The 7,034-nt window shown below is 41.4% G+C and overlaps 2 protein-coding genes across 10 annotated transcripts in view; one reads left to right on the top strand and one right to left on the bottom strand.

The window, feature by feature from the left end:
- The window catches only part of ARHGEF10L (Rho guanine nucleotide exchange factor 10 like), a 29,223-nt gene extending 24,993 nt beyond the window's left edge, over positions 1-4,230 (bottom strand). For 3 of the 9 annotated variants that reach the window (XM_027668021.1, XM_027668022.1, XM_027668018.1), the window contains exons 1-2: positions 4,159-4,230; positions 2,967-3,102 (exon numbers count right to left, since the gene is read on the bottom strand). The gene's annotated coding sequence lies outside the window, so the exon portion shown is untranslated. The remainder of the gene's footprint in view (positions 1-2,966; positions 3,103-4,158) is intronic. The other 6 variants (XM_027668023.1, XM_027668025.1, XM_027668024.1 and 3 more) reach the window with 4 other exon arrangements.
- RCC2 (regulator of chromosome condensation 2) overlaps positions 1-7,034 on the top strand; it is a 26,882-nt gene that overhangs the window by 1,172 nt on the left and 18,676 nt on the right.

Raw genomic sequence — 7,034 nt, 5'->3', positions numbered from 1 at the left:
GGAAAACAAAGTTTAAATGGGAAAACAAAGTTTAAATGGGAAAACAAGGTTTAAATGGGAAAACAAGGTTTAAATGGGAAAACAAGGTTTAAATGGGAAAACAAGGTTTAAATGGGAAAACAAGGTTTACATTTAAAAATAAGATATACGATATAGGTTGGGGGAAAAATTTACATTGAAAAATAAAATTTGCACTGAAAACTAATTTTAAAATCAAAATCACTCAAACATTAAAATAACCTCAAGTAATTTAAACAATAAAAAAAATCATTTATGACTGGAAATAACTCAAAGACAAAAACAACTCTGAAATGAAAAATCATTTTCAAATTAAAAACCAGTTAAAAATGAAAAAAAGTAACTTTAAAAAGCAGTAAATATTTGCAGCAAAGGAAGTTTTTTCATTCCTAATGGGATTTCGGGGCCAAAGGTTTTACTTCCCAGTTTTCCAAGGAATACACTGGGCAGGTTTGAGGGTGTCAGTGAGAGCTCCAGTGGGGAAAAATTACCCAGGGTCCTCAAAAATCCCCTGGATAGGGAGTTGGGATGTGGTTGGGATGGGGAAAGGTGGGAACAAGGGGCAGCCCCAGGAGCAGCGGGAATGAAACGATGGCAAAATCCTGGAGGGAGGAGGGGTTAAAAAAAAGGCAAAATATGGAATTTCTTCCTCAAAATCTAAAAAAAAAAAAAAAAAAAAAAAGGGTTTTCCCGGAAAAAACTGCCAAAGGAAGAGTTTGTCCCCAAAAGAATTCCATAAAAATTCAAAATTCAGGGCAGTTTTGGGAGTAGATTTTCAATAAACTCCTGGAAAGGCGTCAACTTACAGAAAAAGTTTTTTTCCCTGTTTTCCCTTGAAGTGGCTTTTCCAGGCAAATATCCCACAAATATTCCAGCTCACAATCCCATGACCTGGAAAAGTGCCACTGTTTTCCTTTGCTTTGCATTTTCAAAGCTGTTGATGATCTGGAAAAAATCCATCCCTGGTCCAGCTCATGCCATGAGAAATGGGGATAAAAGAAAAACCAGGGAAAAGTCAGGAACAATCACATTTATAGCCTTTAAATAGGAAAAATTAAAGTCCTTTCTGCAAAGATTTCTTGCAGAGAGACCTCAAAAATCTGGGAAAAAAAGCCATTTATTGCCAGAAAACTCCCTAATTCCACGTTTATCCTAATCCCCACTTTACAAAGTTCATCCACTGCAAAACTACCTCGGGAAGGAATTTGAAAGAAGAAGAATTTGAATCAGAAATACCAATAAAAAAGCCAAACAAATGAAGTAATGGGTGTTTTTTTCCCCCATTATTGTTTCCAGCTTAAAATTCCCAACAATTCAGAGTTTGCTTTATTGCAAAGCTCCACATTAAAACCTCTCCCACCCTTTGGAAGTGTTTTTTCCTCCTGCCAGTGCTCTGGGGTCACTTTATTTCACCCCCAAATCACCTTACATTGCCCCAAACCCCTCTTATTTTGCCCCAAAATCACCTTATTTTGCATAAAATCACTTTATTTTGTACAAAATCACCTTATTTTGCCCCAAACTCACCTTATTTTGCATAAAATCGCCTGATTTTGAAAAAAAACCCTTATTTTGCCCAAACCCCACATTATTTTGCCAAAAAATCACCCTTTTCTGCCAAAAACTCACCTGATTTTTACCCTAAAAAGGACATTTCCTTTATGTTTTTCCAGGTATTTTTGGGGAAAACCTACTCTTTGCAACTTGTTTTGTTCCCTAAGACACAATTAATTAATTAAAAAAAAAAAATCAAAGCGGTGCAAAAGGTGGGAAAAAATATTCCAGCCCCTTCCCAACTTGCACCCCAACGCAACCAATATCCAAAAAAAATCGCCAAAACAGGGATAAACGCCATTATTTCCTGCCAAAATTATCCCAGAGGACGCTCCCACCTCTCTAAAAATCAGTTTTCCCACAGGTGCTGCAATTCCCAGCTGAGAAAACACAGGAGGGATTCACGAGCTGGGAAAAAACCGGGACGAGAAAAGGGCAGGAACGGGGGTGGGATGAGGTGGGTGGGTATTCCTGGGGATTTCCCTCCCTCATTCCTTGTTTTCCCTTATCTGTACAAAATGAACCCGAACTCCCGGGAATGTTCGGTGGATAATAAAGGGGGGATGGCCGGAGGTTGCGGGAAGCGAAGGGTGTCCTCCCGCCGCGGGATTCTGGGATAACCTATGGATTTCTACACGGACACACGGATATCCAGAGATTCCCGGCTGGATCCACGGTCTGGGGGGCGAGCAGAAGGGAAAACGGGAATTTGCTGACCTGGGAAGGCCGCGGCTCCTCCGGCTTTGTATCCACATCCGAGCAGGGAGGGAATTCCCGGGAAAACCCCCCCGGCCGGCGAGGGTCGCTCCCGAGGCGCCCCTGGGTGGGATGCCCGGGGCGGGGGCTCCCCCCGGGCCCCGCCGGACCCCCGCGATTCCCAAATCCCGGCGCTGGAGCCCGGCTGGAGCTCGGCCCGGCGCTCCAGCGGCTGGAGCGAGGGATGCCGGGATTTTGGGCAGCATCTCCCCCTCCTTCTCCTCCTCCTGCTGCTGCTCTTCTTCCCGGGCAGCGCTTCCCAAATCCCGCTAAACCGGGATTGATCGCCTCCGCCTGGAGCATCCCGTTAACCCCCTCGCTTCCAGCGGGGGAAAAAGAAGGAGCAGGAGAGGCCAAAACGCCCAAGGATAGCCCAAAATGCCCAAAGTTTCCGGGCAAAGCCGATTTTTCCCGGGACATTTGACCTCCAAACCACCCGCTGCCGGCCGAAAACGCAGCTCCACATTCCCATTCCAAGTTATTCCCCCACCGCCTTAACATCCCAAAAACCCCCCCCAAAAACACAACCCCCCCCCCCCCCCAAAAAAAAAAAAAAAGGTAATTTCAGGCAGCAGGAAGAGCCCACCCGCAGATTTAATTAAATCCAATATCCTTGATATAAAATACTCCCACTTTACCTATTTCACATCCGTGTTTTCCAGACTGGGAAGGAATTTTCTGCCGGCATAGGGCCCAGCCCTGCTGGAAAACGCCCCTTACAAACAAACTCCGGAGCTGTCGGGATTTTTCCAGCTCCAAACCAGCCCAACAAGCCTGGCAAAAAGCAATAAATATATAAATATATCCCAGTGCCCTCCAGGTGACTCCAGGGAAAAAGCAACACTCCTTTCCCTGGGATAATGGGCTGAGCCAAGAAAACCTCCTTAAGCAGGAACAGGACTCGAGGATGGTGGTGGGGAGGATTTTATCCCTCTTATCCCAACATTTGTAAGGGGGAGACGCTTCCCAACCTATTTTCGGGAAGCAGCAAAATCATCTTTTAGACAATCAATAACTAAAGTGAATTTTCTGGGAATTAAAGTGATTTTTCTGCTTTTTATTCCTGGGAATTAAACTGACTTTTTCTTTTTTTTTTTTCTTTTTTTTTCTGAGAATTAAAGTGATTTTTTTTCTATTTTTTTCCTGGGAATTAAAGTGTTTTTTCTGGTGGGTTTTGTTTTGTTTTTTTTTCCTGAGAATTAAAGTGCTTTTTCTGTTTTTTTTTTTTCTGAGAACAAAAGTGAAATTCTCTGGTTTTTTCCTGGGAATTAAAGTGAATTTTTCTAGTTTTTTTCCTGGGAATTAAAGTGATTTTTCTAATTTATTTTTTTTCTGGAAATTGAAGTGAATTCTCGTGGATTTTTTATTTCCCTTGGAAATAAAGTGATTTTTCTGATTTATTTTTCTTTTTAGATTTTGTTTCCAAGCCTTCCACTTCCCACCCCAAAAACTTGGGAAAAAGCACCTCAAGGCCTCCCAGAGGAACTGGGGGGGGGTTGCATCCCAGAACCAGCTCAGCAAAGGCCCCGGGAAGGAGGGAAGGGAGCAAAGAGCACCCCCAGAAATTTGGGATTCATCCCACTCCACGGCTGCCCCAGCACCTCCTGGAAAGATCCCGGTGCCCCCAGAACAAGGAACACTGGCTGGGAAGGGCTCCCATCCCAGGGAATCAGCCTTGTCTGGGAATGAAGCCCTTTCCCAGACCAGTTTTCTTGGGATAAAGGGAATTTCACCCCCTAAATCCACCTCTCCAGGCACCCAGGACCCCCCCAGGACGTGGATACATGGACACATCCCGGGATTCCAAACCTCCCATCCCCAAAAACTCACCCTGGGCTGGGGAAAAACAGGAGCAAGGAGCGATTTTTCCGGCTGGCAGCCGGAACGTTGGCACAGGTGGCACTGACTCAGCCAGGGCTGGGCACTCAGCAGGGCTGGGCCGGCCCCAGATCCCCATTAATGCGCTCAAATAGCTCATTAACCAGGAGAAAAACTAATTAATTAATAGATAATTAGGTTTCATCATCAATTATCCCCCCGGGATCAGGTCCTGTCCTCACAACCAGCCAAAAAGCCCCCCAAAAATCCACCTTGGAATTTCTTTTTCCACACAAATCCAAGGGTTTAGGATAGTTTCTATTGATATAAAAATAAACTAATTAATAGATAATTAGGTTTCATCATTAATTAACCCTTGGGATCAGGTCCTGTGCCACAACCGGCCAAGAACCACCCCAAAAAATCCTCCTGGGAACCTTTCTTCCCACACTTATCCAAGGGTTTGGGGGGGTTTAGTGATACAAAAATTAAGTCATTAACAGATAATTAGGTTTAGCCATTAATTATCCAAGGCTTTAGGGTGGTTTTCCAGCTCTTTACTGGGAAGAAATTCCAAGGAGTCCCTGGACAAGTCCATCCAAGTGGGTTTATTCCCCCGGAGATCTTTGGGATGCTGGGGGGGGGCACAGGGAGCTCCTCCAGCCTCTGGATCCCTCTGGGAAAGCCCCCATGGAATGTTTGGGACACAAACACCTCGGATCCAGCCCTTCCAGGAACCTCTGAACCCTGGGAATACTCCTGGAGCCTCCTCCTACAAAGCTGTACCGGGACTGACACGCAAAGTCACGCCGGTGATGCAAATTTATGCAAATCTATGCAAACGAGCCCCTCCCTGGGCCGGGCCCTCCCCGGAGCTGCTGCCGCGGGAACCCAAAAAACCTGTTTTTGGGGGCGTGGGGCGAGAATTTGGGAGGAACTTGAACTATTTGGCGTTGAACAATGAAGGGAAGGGAAGGGGTGTGTTTGTATCCGTTTATTTTTGGATAACTAAACACATTTCATACCTATTGTGCATGTTTATAGGTTTGTATTTCAATGCCTTTCAATTTATTTGAATAGATTTTAATTTTAACACATCATATACATTTTCAGATATTTATATCTATTTTTCTATTTCATCTATATTATATATATTCATATCATTATATTTCAGTTTATTTCCATTTATTTTCAATATATTTTAATTTTAACACATCTGTGTACATTTTATACATGTATTTTTATATATTGATATTTATTTTTATATTTACACTATATATTTATAAATTTACATCTCAGTTTATTTAAATGTATTTTCAATATATTTTAATTTTAACACAACTGTATTTATATACACGTATATTTATATATATTTATTTTTATACGTTTAAATGTATTTTTATGTATTTTATATATGCTACATATATTTATATATTCATATGTTCATATTTATAACTATATATATTTATAGATGCTTATAGATTATATATAATTTATATATATTATATATAAATATATATTATATATATATTTATATAGTCATGTTTCCATTTATTTCAATTTATTTTAATATATTTTCATTTTAACACATCTATATTTACATACATATATTTTTATAGATCTATTGTTTATATACATGTTTTATAGATTTGTTATATGTTTACATATATTTTCTATAAATTGTATATGTGTTCATATAGTAATATTTTAATTTAATTTATTTTTAATATATTTTAACACGTGTATAGTTATATATATTAATTATATAAAAATATAAATATATTTTAGATATAAATATGTATTATATATATTAATAGATTTTAACACATGTAGAGTTATATATATTGAAATTTTAATATATGTCTATTTTATATTATTAAATATACTACACTTTATCATATATAGCACATATAAAGAAAATAAATAATTCTATTGATTAATACAGATTAATACAAATAAACAGATTAATACAAATAAACAGATTAATAATAAAAATAAATAATATAAAAATATAATTGATGCTTCTATTTAAATTTATTCATTTAAATATACCAATTCTGCATTAATATGTCTACTCCATATCCATGTGTATTGACAGGGATCCATGGAATGAGGGGGATGATCCAGCCCAGGGATGCCCCCTGCTGGCAGCTTCCCGGGAAAACTTTGGGACAACTTCTCCAGGAGATCTCCCAACTTTTCCAGAGGGTTTTCCAGGGTTATTTTTTAAATCTCTGTATCTGTATTTTTATAAAGATCCACAGAACTGTGGGTGGGGCTGGAGCCCATCCAGGGCTGGGTGTCTTCCCGGGAAAGCTCTGGCCCAGCTTCTCCAGAGGTCTCCCAGCTTCTCCAAAGGGGCTTTTTGGGGAATGCTTTGTGTGGACACCCCAAACTCTGCCCTCCGTGACTTCCCGAGCCCCGGGATGGAGCTGCCGGATCCCTGGGAGCACATGGACGGACTCGGGGGAGCAGCTGGGCTGGGTTTGCTCCCTGCTTTTCCGCCCAAAATTCCTTCAGAGGTGCCCGAACCCACCCCTGGAGCTTGGAATGCACATGGATCCAGCTTCCAGCTCCTCCCTTGCTCCTTCCACATCTCCCAGACGTGCAATTCCCAGAAAAACCCACCTGTTTGCATCATCCCACTGAACCAGAGCCTAAATCCCCCTCTTCCTGCACGAAATCCTTGGGAAAGTTCAATGTGTGTGGATAAATCACCTCCTGGAGCATCAGCAATTCCATAAAAAACTCTGGAGGTGCCACCTGGCTGCAGAAGGAGCATGGAAAGGGACTTGCATGGATTGCATCCATCTCTTTCCATGTTCTCCACGTGGATCCCTGCTCCCTGCTTGGATTGCATCCACCCTTTCCACATGATCCAGTTGGAT

This window comes from Corapipo altera, unplaced genomic scaffold (genome assembly GCF_003945725.1).
Source record: "Corapipo altera isolate COAL_440 unplaced genomic scaffold, ASM394572v1 80, whole genome shotgun sequence".
Lineage (NCBI taxonomy): Eukaryota > Metazoa > Chordata > Aves > Passeriformes > Pipridae > Corapipo > Corapipo altera.
Note: the sequence above shows the minus strand (reverse complement) of the source record. Positions and strands in the feature narration are given on the sequence as shown.